General features: G+C 39.0%; 1 protein-coding gene across 3 annotated transcripts in view; it reads right to left on the bottom strand.

Annotated features, from left to right (window-relative positions):
• The window catches only part of LOC122396916 (5-hydroxytryptamine receptor 2A), a 52889-nt gene extending 49272 nt beyond the window's left edge, over positions 1-3617 (bottom strand). Inside the window, exons 1-2 of one of the 3 annotated variants that reach the window (XM_043395683.1) lie at positions 3521-3617; positions 1837-1924 (exon numbers count right to left, since the gene is read on the bottom strand). The gene's annotated coding sequence lies outside the window, so the exon portion shown is untranslated. Of the gene's footprint in view, positions 1-1836; positions 2773-3520 lie in introns of those variants that run through there. The other 2 variants (XM_043395682.1, XM_043395681.1) reach the window with 2 other exon arrangements.
• Positions 3618-14837: the final 11220 nt, after the last annotated feature.

Genomic DNA, 14837 nt, shown 5'->3' with positions numbered 1-14837 from the left:
GGAAAGATGTCGAACGACGAGAGCTTGAATTTTTCACGTTCTCTATCGCTGGATAATTGGAAAAAATTAATTAGAATTACGTTGAGAATAAATGGTTCTCGTATGGACCTACGCAAGGTTTTAACAAAATCCGTTCCGGGCAGAAACATATAGTTTTCAAACAGAGTCCTTCGGAGTGACACTTTAATGCGATTGAAATGTTAACAAACTGAAATGTTAATAAATTGTCAACAAAGTTGTGACGGGCACGCGAAATGCTTGTACACGTGGGCATAAATTTTAATTTACAAGCGCGGACAAAATTTCGTTGTCACAAGTTAGCGGTAACGTGCATTAACACACACGCGCGGAAATTAATTAATCAACGAATACACATCATATTAATCTCGCGTTTCGTGTTTATCAAAATTATGTTACACGCGAAAACTGGCTGAAGTTTAACCGAAGATTGAAATTAAATTATAATGCAAACATAAGTTAAAATAACAGCAACGGTAGCTTGAAAGACTTCAACAAGCATTTAACAACGTCTTGACCTTGCGTTCGGTGTCATCGTCAGAAAGTTAAATTAATTAAAGTAGAAATGGAATTTTTTAAAATGTAACTATCTGGAAACGTGTTACGATAGGTGATATGTTATAGAAAAGTGTACGTTTCAATAAAATCGGAAATCAGTGTCCTAAACGGACAACCAAACGGTGGTGAGACAGCTCATTAGCGGTTTTGAGGGAGCAATTAATTTAGTTCCATCTTGGTCGCATCAAACTGTTGATTATAAGGGCATGTCGGTCTCATAGACTTTGTTCTATGATCAATATTCAATATCCCATAACGGTATTTCGTTATAAATACAGTTTGCTAACTGGAGTAAATTTCCTCCTGGATGGAGTATTAACGAACGATTTCCTTACTCGAGATGTAAAGCAAGTACGAGAAAAACGAATGATAATAATTATGGATTGAATAATTATTGGAAAGATAATTATTACAATATCAATTAGCGAGTGGATTATATAACGAGAAACTGATTATTATGGATTACATAAATCTTATACAGAGCGTCGAAAATAATTTCTCGTCCAACTAATAAACTTTGTTTTTCTTCGAAAACAGTGAATAAAAATGTCTGAGAGTCTTCTAATAAGCTTAGTATCGATTTTGTTCTGTCCTAAATTTTTATTTTTAAGAATTCTTTTCTGATAAAGGAAATCGATAACAAAAGCCTGGGATTGGTCGAAAGGAGACGATTATGCAGAATTGCCGAAGTAGTACATAAAATTCACTGGCGTGCTTTTTCAACAACATCTGTAGCACAAAAAAGGAATAGACGATGGGATGATATAAATTGCTTGCACTTCCTGGCCAGATTGGGTTATAAAGGGGCAACAGATTCGTTTTCGCGGTACTGCACTTCGTTATGATAGAATCCGCGCCATTATGGGACGATGAATAGAAACACATTTCAAACGTACGCGTACGCCACGATGAATTTCAACTGTAAATTTAAATTAATCGAGCTTCTGAGGTAACGAAACACGATTTGTATATCGGCTTTTTGTTCGCTCGAAGGGAAACGACCGTAATTTCAAATTAATGGAAAATTCATCCTGCACAACTATACGCGGACCTAATTAAACGAGGAACTCAATTTTCTCGTATCGAATTTTCTGAAAACTACATTTCTAGGAGAAGTCAATCGAGAACGTTAATAATAGGAAAGATAAAATGATCAAGATTTCTTAAAAAATGTTCCAAACAATTAAATAAAAATCACATGTTCATCGAACGGTTTAAAGTTCCTTAACCTGCCAAATATTCCATCAACGTTTTACTCACATTTTTCGAGCGTCTTCTTGTCCCGACCCGTGTCACGAACTTCAACGTTCCTCCGCCCTTTAAATCTTTTCACGCCCGTAGCTGAATTCTTGAACACACAAAATTCTTTCCTCGTTTCTCACCGTTCGGATTTGAACGACAACGTCAATCACGATTCACAGCACTGCAGGCCCGTCGTAATTTCACGGCGAAAGCGGTTACGGAACCGAACGATCTCCAATAAAATCGATAGTCGAATAATTGTGATCTGTGGCGCCTCGAAGACTTACGCGGCGGCAACGTCGGCTCGCGGTGGTTGTTTTCGCGTCGGAACGGTAACGATTTGAATTTTAAATCGCGCTAAGACTCAGCAAACACAATAATTATCGATTCTCATCGGTCTCTCGAAAGATCTCCGACGCGAAGCGTGCTCGAATTGCTCGTTGAAAGATATGAATCCGCGAATCGGACCGTTAAACCTCGAGTGGCCGGTGCACGGTGCAGGTTCGTTTGAATTTTAATGCATTCGGTTTCGAGAAGTGAATTCGTGGACACGGTCGTTAGAATCGCCCGGTGGCAGAAGCTTTGTTAATCGATAGATCGCGCGCGAAAATTTGCTGCGGAGTGTTGCAGTTTCGTTCGACGATATCCGGTTACGTGTTTTCTTTTTTCCTCTCGCAGCGCGCAGATGCAATGACTACCACGTTGTGTCTAGTGTTTACGTTAACCGAGTACGACGCGCGAGTCACTTTTCTACGAAATCCTAATTTCGACTGAAAAGTTCTCGCCGTTACGAAAACTATTTTCCTGCAGTGATTTTTCATGAATATTACGCAAATACCGAGATCAAAGCGAAGCAATACATTCGCAACGATTATGTAACTTTTTCATCTGTTCGGTGCGAAATATTTTATACTACAATTTAAATTTATATTCAACGATGAATAAAAACGCGATTTAATTGCAACGTTCATTCGACTGAACGGATCTGCAAATATGTATCCATTCGTTCAACGTGATCGTTAGATATTTTTTCACTCGATATCCGGAGTTTTTATTTAGACAAGAATTTTGCCCATTTTTGTTCTCTACGCGAGTTTTACTTTGTACGACTGATAGTTCGTATCGTACAGTTTCGATGAGTTTCGAATGTTTAGGTAAATTACGAACTGTAATACTTTGAGATCCGAGGGCTTCGCGAACTCCTCACCGGCGGGAAATTTGCAATTTCGAAACACTTGGGATTCCAGTCGAAATTATTCGGAAATTAAACTTCGGATGCATGAAAATTTCAGAAATTCTGTAACTCAGCATTCGGTGTTAGAAATTTATCGTTTGAGGGTACACAATTTTAGAAATACCAATCACTCGAAATACAGCTACTTCGTTCGGATTTTTTAAGAACACGGATCCCTCGAAAAACCCACAATTCTAGAAAATTACATATTTGAAAAATCGTGTCAGAAACACGATTAAAAACGATTAAAAATTCACACGTAACTGCTCAACCATTTATAACTCGCGGTGAGTTTAAATTTCGTAATGTTCAAGAAATAAATAGTTTTGTTCGTAATAAAAATATTCCTCCGTCGTGTCTATCCTAAATCAATCGTTGAAATTCGGTTTTCTTTAACGCGTAACGTCACGTAAATTTAATTTCCACGAAATATTCGGTGGTCAATCCTGGTTAATAATATTTAATCACAAGATTAATTGACGGCGACTTGGATTGCTCGTAAAGTTTCCAACGAAAACACGATCGAGATATACACTTCCAGGGACACATCCTCGCGGTTGGGCCGCGTGGATCATACTGAGGATTGTACAGCACGGTAGTTGTTGCAGCGGGACGCCGAGAGAGCGAAAGAGAGGGAAAGAGAGACCTGCCACGCGCGCCAAAACTTATTATCCAGAATAAACACTACAATTTGGTCATACAAGTGAATATTCATTGACAAATAATATTATTTGGAAACATAAACATTTTCGACCATGAAATTGGACACCTCCAGCTGTATAATACAACATAAATGTCGTTAAACGAATCAATATTTTCACAGGATGAACTCTATCCCATTTAAGAAACTGAAACAATATTATAGAACTATAACAAAATTATCGAGGAAAGTTGTTCTAAACTCGGAAAAATTAGAATATATTTATGAAGCTACGAATTAATTAAACAAACCAGTTTATCTGATTACTCATGGGAATGTAAATAGAATTAACTAGATCGTATAATTTTGTACAGGAAGTCAGGGAACAGATCAGTTAAGAGAATTGGAACAAAATGCAGCTGTATAATGCTCCAATTAAATCGTAATAAAGAAACATGCGCGCAAGAACTATAACGGCGAACGTCGAAACGATCTGTAAGAACTAAAAGATCATATCTATACAGGTTAAAGAGCAATTTTTAACGTAAACGTGGCACACGTGATGTGTAACTGTGATCCTCGAATTACGAACGTTCTATGGACAACCTGTGTAGGCATGACCTTTCAGTTTTTAAGTATGATTGCAACGTTCACCGTAACAAGTCTGCACATGTTTCTTTATTACAGATTAATTGGACCATTGCTACACCTATATTTCGCTCCAACTCTTCCGACAGACTTTATAATCTGATGCTTTAATTTAAGAAACATTATACATTATATATTAATTTCTTAAAGGTTATTTAATTTTAATTTTCATCACGAAATATTTTATTACGAGTAAATTTTTATTCAATCGTGGAAAATGGTGGAGATGTCGAAAAGTAAGAGCAAATTATTACATCGACAGCAGACTTTCCTTTCGAATAAGAAAGTAAAAGATTTGTCTATTTACCCAACTCTTCTTACCATTCCTTTTCTCCCATTTTGTGATCCTATTTTAACCCTTCTGAACAATAGCCTGTTACCCCCTTTGCTTCGAGTCTCGGTTTATTTTTCCTATCCCCCTTGACGTGCTTTTGTCTCGTTTCCGTATCTTCTTAGTTGTTCTTTCTTCGACCCCATCGGTTTTAATTATATTTAATTTTAAAATTTTTCGCCTTTCTCGATGTAGTTCCGACGTGTTCTATTTCTTTTTTTAAAAAATAATTTTAAAGAAAATGTAAACGAGGTATGACGATTCTTAGTTATTTGCTTAAGAACGAGTAAATTTAGGTCAGACAAACACGATTTAATTATTATTCGACCATCGTCGCGAATATAAATTACTGTACGAATATTGGATTTGTCTTTTTTCGATTCGTCCGTGCCACTCAATTATTCATCATTTTCTATAGAGAATTCAGTTTCTTGCAACACACTTTATTCCGATACCTTGTTCAGAAAGGCGATACTATGAAGCATTTCCCCTATCCGGAACCTTGCTTCCTGCTTTCTTTTCATCTTTCTACAGCGTCTCGTTCAAGCAAAAATTTCATTCCGCGTATAATTTGTTCGTTGCCGTGACAGAGAGTGAGACGTTTATGGAAATCTATTCTAATTGATGGCCTCTGAACTTTTTCCACCCGTTTCTACCTTTGTTCGTTTCGAGATGGATGGTTTCTCGAAATAAGTAACGGTACACTCTCGTTTTATTTCCCGAAACTGCCTCGAAATTCCCTCGATTCGTACGGCCCGGTGAACGTGTCCGACCATTACTGGTCATTTCTACTTGCGCTGGATTTTTTTTCAAAATCCATTTAACTGTATTATAGAAGAGCTTCCACCATACGTTTAACTGGAAATAATGACACGTTAAAACAGAAATACCAAGAGAATAGTTTCATACAATTTTATAACTGTCTTTCAAGTGTCATTATGCAGAACTGAAAACGCTGGTGGATTTACAATATTCAGTAGTAGACATTTAAAAAAATGAAATACGTCAAATCTCGCTACACATCAGCATTAACAACAAATAAATTTGTAGTTTATGTTTCTATCCAAATAAAGAATTCGCGAAAATACTTGTTTTTTAGTTTGCAATTATACCACTTTAATTCACGACGTCAAGCTGCTCTCATCGAATAGCGACGAATCGTTTCGAAATTTCAATTCCCATAAATTCATAATTCAGAAACGTATCTGAGGATACGGGGACGCACGAAGATGCTCTCTTTGATATTTATGACGATATCAACGTGCTTTGTGAATTAACAAACATGATATCTGTATGTTTACCGAATGCTAGAATCACGCAGAGGAAATATTTGAATATTTATAGAACGTTGAATTTAAAAATTTCGTGTCGGAAAATGGTTAGGAACCTTTCATCGGATCTCTCGTTAAAATTGCTCGTTCGTGTGAAACGTGAAGTATTAATAACGCATGAATATTTACCGTTGGCTGTCTCGTGAATAAAGGCTCGTTTAAGAAAAGTTTATTCTGTATTTTTGATTCACTTTCTCGCGTAGGACCCACTCGCCATTAGCAGGTACTACCAGTTATTGGATACCGTGTATGTTCTTGACGAAGTCACGTTCGATATTAACCCCGAGATTATTTGCTGTTGGATAACCGAGTAGCACATCCAATAACCGCGATATCGAAAACTCCGGCCAGCCTGGAATAATAAATTTTAATCTCCCGCGGCGAACTTCGAAATTTTCGCGACTGGTAAGATCCAGGAACGCGGAGAATACAAACGGAAACATTTTAAAAAGCTCTCTTTACAAGCTAACGATTGTAAGGTCAGATTGTATATACGAGTTTTCGCGTTTTCTGCAACGAAAATATAAACGAGATTTACGTGGGCATAATTGGAGTTAGCTCGTCGCGTTTAAATTATGCTCGCGAACTTCTGACCAGTCTTGCCATTAAAACTGACCCCCATAAAATTCGCGAAATCGAGAGGCGTAAAATTAAAAGCGTAAATTCGGTTCCCGCGTCTCGAGTGGAACGAGCTCATTCGGATAACGTTGTGAGAGTAACTTCTCTCTGTGAATCGAGACCTTTTACTCCCAGTTAATCCATGTTTTCTGGGTCGTGATAAGGTTTGTCTTGTGGAATTTTTGCCCGAAATTTGTTGGCAACTCGCGTTGAGGATGAAATTCTAATGTTTGTGCGAATATTTTTACGAAAGGTTGACTAATCGACACAAAATTGTAATTTTATACAACAGGCGATTTCGAGATGAATTCAACGACCTAATGTCCAAATAAAACACAAGAAACTACATTTTTCTATTTAATTGAAATTCTAATTTCTTGGGAGCCGCATTAAGCAAAAATTCACTTGGTACTGATATTTCGTTTTACGTCCAAAGTTTGCAGGATCTTCAGCGTCGCGAATAATACAGAAATCGATGCGACTAGTTTACGGGAAACAAATTTAAAAAATTATTCTACCACGGGGGGGTTCGCTGGCCCGTTCAAAAATCCGCGATTGCTCAATGCATCGTCGTATTCTATTTGCACCGATCACTGTCGACGGAATTGTATCGCGAATTCGCATATTCCGACGACAAACGCGTATCGAATGCACCGAAGCGATCTCGAACCTTTTTGACCACCTGTCTGTAAATATCGCGCGGAAACTGGAACACGGATTTCGCGTTCCCGCTTTGTCGAACGCGATAAATTCCCGCCGTGGCGCCGCACGGCTCATTACTCGTGTCAAGAATTTCTGTTCGATGATAAATGACGGGCCATTGTGAGCGTTGCAAGTCGCGATCCAAGTGAAAAAAATGAAAGGTGTCTCTCAATCGATACTGCGCGCACTGTTTGATCTGCGAGGCTATACTTTATCCAACGAGACGAGCGAGCAGAAACGCCAATATTAACAGTCGATGAATAAAAACAGAACTATTCGTCTCGTTGGACAAGGTACAGGGATCGAAAACACTGACAATTACCAATAATTCGATACAGTAATTTATCATTATTTTTTGTTTCTTGAACACTGAAAATGAAAAATAGTAAACAAAAGATAGAAATAAATAATACTAGCCAATATAGTTTAATATGTAAAATATTTTTTGACAATTAATTTCTGTAAATCACTTACCGATTTCGATGATATTGTTGCTACTCCAAAAGTGAGACTTTCGATCATTTTGAAGATCCATTACGAGCACGAAAGAAACGCGTGTTAAACGAACGAAATGGAGCACCGAGGAACCGTGAAAACGACTGTGGTTTTGTTTTTTAAGTACTGTCGGTCTGGAAACGCGGCTAATTAATCTTCCACGTTCTCTCGAGTCGTTGCAGCTCGAACCATGGCTCCGCTGCTAATAAAAGAAACGAGGGAATGAAATAAATGCGAAGCTCGATTCCCAAAGTTCGTGTTTAATCGACGAAACACGAACTACGGTCCTGTCCCACGGTATAATTGAAACTGTCCGTAGTTCGATCTAGTTTTAAGATATCCTTTTTTCACCCTCCCCTGCTTCGGATTGAAAGTTCGAAACTCGTCTCGAATAAAATTCGATTTCTCGATTTCGTTCGCGGACTGTCGATCCACGAGGATTACGACGACCATGAACGGTGAAAGAACAATGCAAAAAGCTGAGTGCGAAACAATTTTATCTGTCGATTTCCGTAACGAAAATTCAATGAAGCTTCTTCCCCACGCGCCCATAGTTCGCGAAAACTTTTCACCCACGCGGGGATTCTTATTATTATCATCATTGTTCTCCCTAATTCTCGTACCAGCGCGATGTTATGTAGAACACGCCGGAAAGTTTCCATTTTGTGGCAGAAAGTTCCTACCCAGCTCCCTGGTAAACCGCGATAGTGTATCGTTACGACGTAATGGATCTCTTTGTGACCATCCCTCGTGGTTCCACCATGCAGACTCTGCACCGAGTGTGTAAATTATTTCTCCCCCCTCGCCCTTTCCATTTAATACCGATTAAATGTATTTCATCCGTCCTCGATGCATTAAGTCTCCCGGATAAACTTTCATTTGTTCTTACGACAGACCCATCATCGTGAATTTTGAGCCGCCCTCTATAACAGTTTCTATTTATTTATGTCCCATAAACACCGTTTATCAAAGTTTATTAAAGCTTTATTAAAGGATACGATAGGATTGCATACTCCTCGAGTTTGCATAATAGCGAATGTTTCGCCAAAGCTTAGAAAATTATGAAAATGAAGAACAAGTCTACTCTAAATGTTGAATTTTAATAGATATGCATTTATCTCATTTTTAAAAGAATCTGTGTCTCCTCGTTATCAAACCTTTTTTTTTAAACGATCAAAGTGTTTAAATGTATAGTAGTCGCTTGGAGACAAGCCTTGACGATACTTTATATTGCGTTTCATGTAATTTTTTAAATGTGAAATTGGGCGTTATCGTAAATAATGGATCAGTATGTTTCCACGATCCTTCAATATCCCATGAAGGAAGAGTGTTCCTTAGGAGAACGACTTACTTCGGAAGACGCTTATAATTGTCATATTTGTCATAGCGGCATGATCTCGAGAATCCAGGCCCCTGGAGACCTCTCATAAATCTAGTCGAAAAGTTACGCAAAGGTATACTTTACGTTGTCCAGATCAATGTTTCCCAACCATTTTAACCTGTGGCCCTCCTTTGAATTGTATTTATCTTTTTAGCCTCCAACCGTCGTGATTACTACTTGTTGATAAAGATTATACAATACTAAATACCTCTCCAATGTTACACAACAACGTTTAACAATACTAAAATTAACTACTAACACGGAGTAACATTTTTTAATTATACTGGAGCTATTAAATTCTACGATTCAGTTGGATTTCTGTAATACGATGATAATGTCAAATATGTTTATCCCAAACACAACAAATGATAATATGACTATTCTATGTGAGGAAATAAACGGAAAATATATAATAAAATTATGTTATATGACGCTTTCTTTTTGAGAAAATTGATTTTGAAGTTGTACGCGTGCGTTGAGTACGACTTGACCAGCGCGTCTGACCACTACTTGACTTTTCTACTTACGCTAGCGTTTTTTTAACATTCACACGATATTCTCTGGTCTTCATCAACGTTTAACTAGTCAGAATCAGTCAAAACATTTTCACGAGGGTGGACGAATAATTTCATTACAAAAATAAATGTATTCTTTATAAAACAAAGATCTGTGTGGAAACGCTTCATTCTGTTTTTCTTTCGATTCATTTTCCAATGTAACATGATCATTAATTTGCCCAAATGGAACACTTTCAATAAAAAATAGACTATCAACTTTGGATTGTCATTGTAATAAATGAGAATATGTGTAATTTCGTTCGTTATACTTCTTACAACAATAACTATGAGATCCATAGTGTGAGAACCGAGGATCAACGAAAAAAATATTATAAGAAAACAAAAGAATCTTAAACGTTTCAAATAAAGTCTTCGAAGGTTTACCTTATAGTAATCAGGGGTGAGAAATATTTCTTCGCTAACAAGGAACATTCATAAAGTTTCCTCATACCTGATATTAAAACTTTGCTGGCTAGTAAATCGGCTAAAAATAAAGGATGCGAATTTTTTCGAAGCAGTAACTCAAGTTTAAGGGGCGAAACTGCCTTCAAAAGTTTCACCCTTGAATGATGCCTTGGGAGCTATTATTAAAGATGGAAGGAAGTTTATTCAACAGATTCATCACGATTTTTAACGAAAACTAATATGTACATGTCAGTAAAAGAAAACATTAACAAACGAGTGAATGACATATTTTAATTGATGCTTATTATTAACCCTTTCCAGTGGCACGGTAGACAGACCAGACTGATGTTAAACTGTTTTGTAACGGAGCTTATAAGAATCGCGACCAACTCTTATGGCGTACTGATAAGAACTACGCGTGGCTGGCTCGAGATGTTTACGTTTGGGTCGACCTTGTGTTCGCGAGTCTAGCTCGTGATATTCGTGTTTGGGCCAAACTCTTCATCGCGAGTCAGACTTGTTAAAGTACGGGAAAGGTTTAAGAATTTCTGTTAAATTCTCAAAAATCCCGACCAATCACCAAGCTATGTATTTACCAAAATTAAAGAAACGATCGCAACCAGGATAGACACAACGGGATCCGATATACAGGATTTATTAAATTATTACAGCTATTATTATATGAGAATACACAATTTTTACATGCACATTATAATATATTACGTATCTCGCTATTTACTCTCTTCTTCCATTTCTCTTTTATACACACTCTTAATTAATATGCTCGTTTCTCTCGCGATACTTTGTTCTTGCACAAGAATGAATTATTCGGTCGTTTGAACGTCACACGCGTTTTTCCCCTTTCTTTCCCCCTTTTCATTACTTTACCGAACCATTGGGAATAAGTTGAACTGCTGGGAACGCAATTTACACGTAAGAATAGCACTGCTTGTGGTCCATTTTGCGACTCGTCCCGTTTCAGAACACGTTAATGCGTACATACACGCTGGTTACTGGACGAAAAACTTTTTCCCCTCTAACTTAACTAACTATTATGCCCTGCGTGATCTACGCATGTCAACTCCATACATAATGTACAATCTACTACGAATACGCATCTTTACATCGAGCCCGTGCGGGGCTGCAGACGTGTCCAACAACATCAACGGAGTACAACGATTATACTCTACTCGCGTTTATAAGAAGAGAATATCGAGGTTGGCAGAGTCGAGTGTAATGTGCTCGTTTCTCGTTACATCGAACTAGCACAATTTATTGACACCGAACGTTCGTTACAGCACCCATTATCGACTCGTCAGAGTAACACGTCCGCGGTTGCGTATTCTTTGTGCATTCAAGATGACCGTTTCCCTTACTACCTTCAGCTTCTGCTCGTCCAAAGTCCACCGAGCTCCTCATTTTTCCCCGCACCGACAGAACCTCGGTTATCATACAAAAAATATTCACTCGAATATAAAATATACTCTCGCGCGTACTGTACATGCCCGCGTTCTTTCGTTTTCTATTCCCGCGTTGCGCCTATAAGCTTAGGGTCGTCACCTCCAGCTTTCCACCTGCGTCGGATTCACCACCTGATCGCGCCAAACTGCATCGTGTCGGTTTCGTTTGATGACGACGATAGCGTTTTGGGTTCAAAGACGGGGTCAATTGCCGACGAAGGTCGCTTGCAAGTTACTCTCCCCCCTCTTTCGTCATATTGTTAGACTGTCACGCAGTTCCATCCACGATGCGAGTCATTGGAGAGAGGGGGAAGTGATCTTGGAAGGTCAATTGATCCTCGATTACGATAGTCTACCGTTATATGTTTTCGAACAAAGCTCTTCGCAAAAAATTAGTACACGGCGTTACCATCTCAAAATATACAGCGCCTGTTCCATAGCACACGGAATCTTGCTATGTTCTATATTACTCATCGGTGAGGTCCGTTAGAAACGGTGCCGGGGGCAACCGTTTCGGGCCGGGTGCAAAATCGATCGATTGCACGTGTCGCGGAATATTCTCGGTCCTCGAAGGCCCGAGAATGTTCCGCGGCGCGCGCCTCGAACTTTTGCACCCGGCGCGAAGAAAATCCAAAAGACGATCGGGACCAGGGGTATATAGCCAGGGTCCCGATCGCCGGGCGGTACTTGATTTCTGACCAGTATACCACGCACTCGGTATCGTAACACAAAACGCGAAACAATATTCACGAACACAATTTAATTATTATACAAAAATATATAGTTTTTCCTGCACACGTTGTCCAGATTATTTCAAACCCAATTAATCCCAACGGACTTAACAGGACGTAGGGATCTTAAACGTACATTCTTCCGGGTGTCGAAAATATTCGTGACGAGGACTTACGACCCTCGTCGACGCGTCACACAGCAAACGCGTCTCATCCGCGGAGTGTACGAACAGCGCCGAATGCATCAATACGAAGCATCGTATGTGGTGGTTTTGTTGCATGACTCAGTTGCAGGGTTTGTTGGGAACTTGAGCGATGTAGTATCAACAGACCCTCAAAAATAAAAACATATTATCAAAATCATCTGATCAATTGCTTTCTGTCTTTACTTGACTTGAGTGAATAAAATCTACAAGATGGAAGTACAAATAGCTCCGAATCAAAATGCCCCAGTAAGAGTGATAGTGGATGCTAACGATCCTAACATTGAAATACCTAGTGCAAAAAAACCGCAAGTGCCACAAGAAATTGAAAAGAAGGGGAGGATCATTTTATTCATAGCTAATGCCCATCACAAGATTGGAGTTTCCATGTTAGGAACAGATCTGGATTTGATGGACATATCGCTTGGCGACCAGATACATAACATTCTCTTTACAAGCTACACCATTCTTAGGCAAAGATACAACCAAACCGGAGGAACACTGGAATCACGAATTTCTACTACAGACTTCAAAATTACTTATAGAAAGTCAGAAATAACGAAGCCTAGGGATGTAATCTTGAAAATTGTAGAGTCTGAAGCTACTCTTAGGGGAGTTCCTTTTGCCAAATACGATCAAAAAGACAAGGAAAATTGGTATGGCATTGCCAATCCATTGCTAAATTTCTTATCTGGATTCGCATTAAGACGGAAAGAACTTCGATTAGGCCACCATACCATGCCGATCGATAAAAAGAACAATATCCAGCGGGATGTGACTCTCTCACAATATGGCATTTATGGTGTGCACCACCCTTTGTGCGAGGGGGTAACCTTTCCACCTGAGAAGAGGGCTTCTATGCCGCAATCTGTTGGGCCTCTCACATCACTCCTATGTTTCATTAAGGCAGATCGTAGATATTCTAAAAAATGGGAGATTGCGGCTAAGCGTGCATTCGCTCATTTCCCAGAAATTGACACAATACTGACACTACTTAAGGAGAAGGATCCTTCAGAGATACGTACATTGATGTCCCTAATATCTGATGTAGCTCTAATAGTTACAACTCGTCAAGCAACTAGGATGTTCCCACCGCCTGCAGCCTTTTCATTTGTTTTCCGCTACGATCATAAATTAGACAACACTGAATATTCCCTTGTAAATCTCATAAACAATTTCAATTTTTCTGGTCATGGGGCCTTTCTTTTTTATAAAATCTTTAGCTCTTATAAGTGGGGATTGAATCTAAATGGAGGGACAGACAGTTTTGCCAAGCAGATCGTCTACCACAGCATGTTTGGTACCTTCAAGGAAGATTTGGGAATATTGTCAGCTATAACCAATCAGGGAAGATGGGATACGCGGGAACAGATGGGCAGGATTTTTCAGAAAACAAATACAGAGGGACAATTAATTTCATTTAATCCTGTACAACAAATCTTTTATTCGAAGTTGTCTCAGGCAAACCAAACTGGGCTTTTAACATCTTCATATAGTCAGTTATCTTCAGTCCCATGTTTCAGTGGACATACAAAAAGAAAGTTCGATGACTCATTCTTTGATCACTTGGCTAGTGACACCACTAAAGCTGTTGGTGGCCGATCTATGCAATCGCTCATCTCAAGTTACACGACTCTGAGGGAGGAACTACGATCGAAATTAGAAACAAATCACAGAACTCTGGATGTTGGGACAACCGGTTGGAGAAGAGTTCAGGAAATTTCCGCGACACTTGAACCAATTGATGAAGTGGATGTTAATCTAATAGGCACTGGGAGATTTTTCTTAGGTAAAGACTAGTATCTTCCCAATATAAAAGGTCTTGATACGTGATATTAATAAGTATATGTTTTCAATGAAAGGTCATATGTTTTCTCAAATATAAGGTTTAAGTACCGAGTCGCGGAAATTCAAGAGAAAACGCACATCCCAGATTGGAGACACGTACCCACACAGGACAATCCAGCAGATCTAATTTCAAGAGGCCAATCACCAGAGGAATTTTTGCGTCCCACAATCTGGTGTCATGGACCCGAATGGCTCCATCATTCGGAATCTTCCTGGCCAACATCAAAATTAATACTGGCGGTCGACATACCGGAACAGAGAAAGGCAGTATGTTTGATCACAGCATCCATCGACACCAGCATCATTGAAAGATATTCATCATGGCCCAAACTTCTTCGAGTCGTTGCCCGGTGCTTACGGTGGAGACAAAACAAAAAAAAGGGTTCGACACTGACAATACCCGAGATCCAACACGCACATAACGTAGTCATCCGA

The sequence above is a fragment of the Colletes gigas genome, unplaced genomic scaffold (assembly GCF_013123115.1).
Source record: "Colletes gigas isolate AHSC1104 unplaced genomic scaffold, ASM1312311v1 Colletes_gigas_Sc00008, whole genome shotgun sequence".
NCBI lineage: Eukaryota > Metazoa > Arthropoda > Insecta > Hymenoptera > Colletidae > Colletes > Colletes gigas.
The sequence above is the reverse complement of the archived record's forward strand: the minus strand, read 5'-3'. Positions and strand labels throughout refer to the sequence as shown.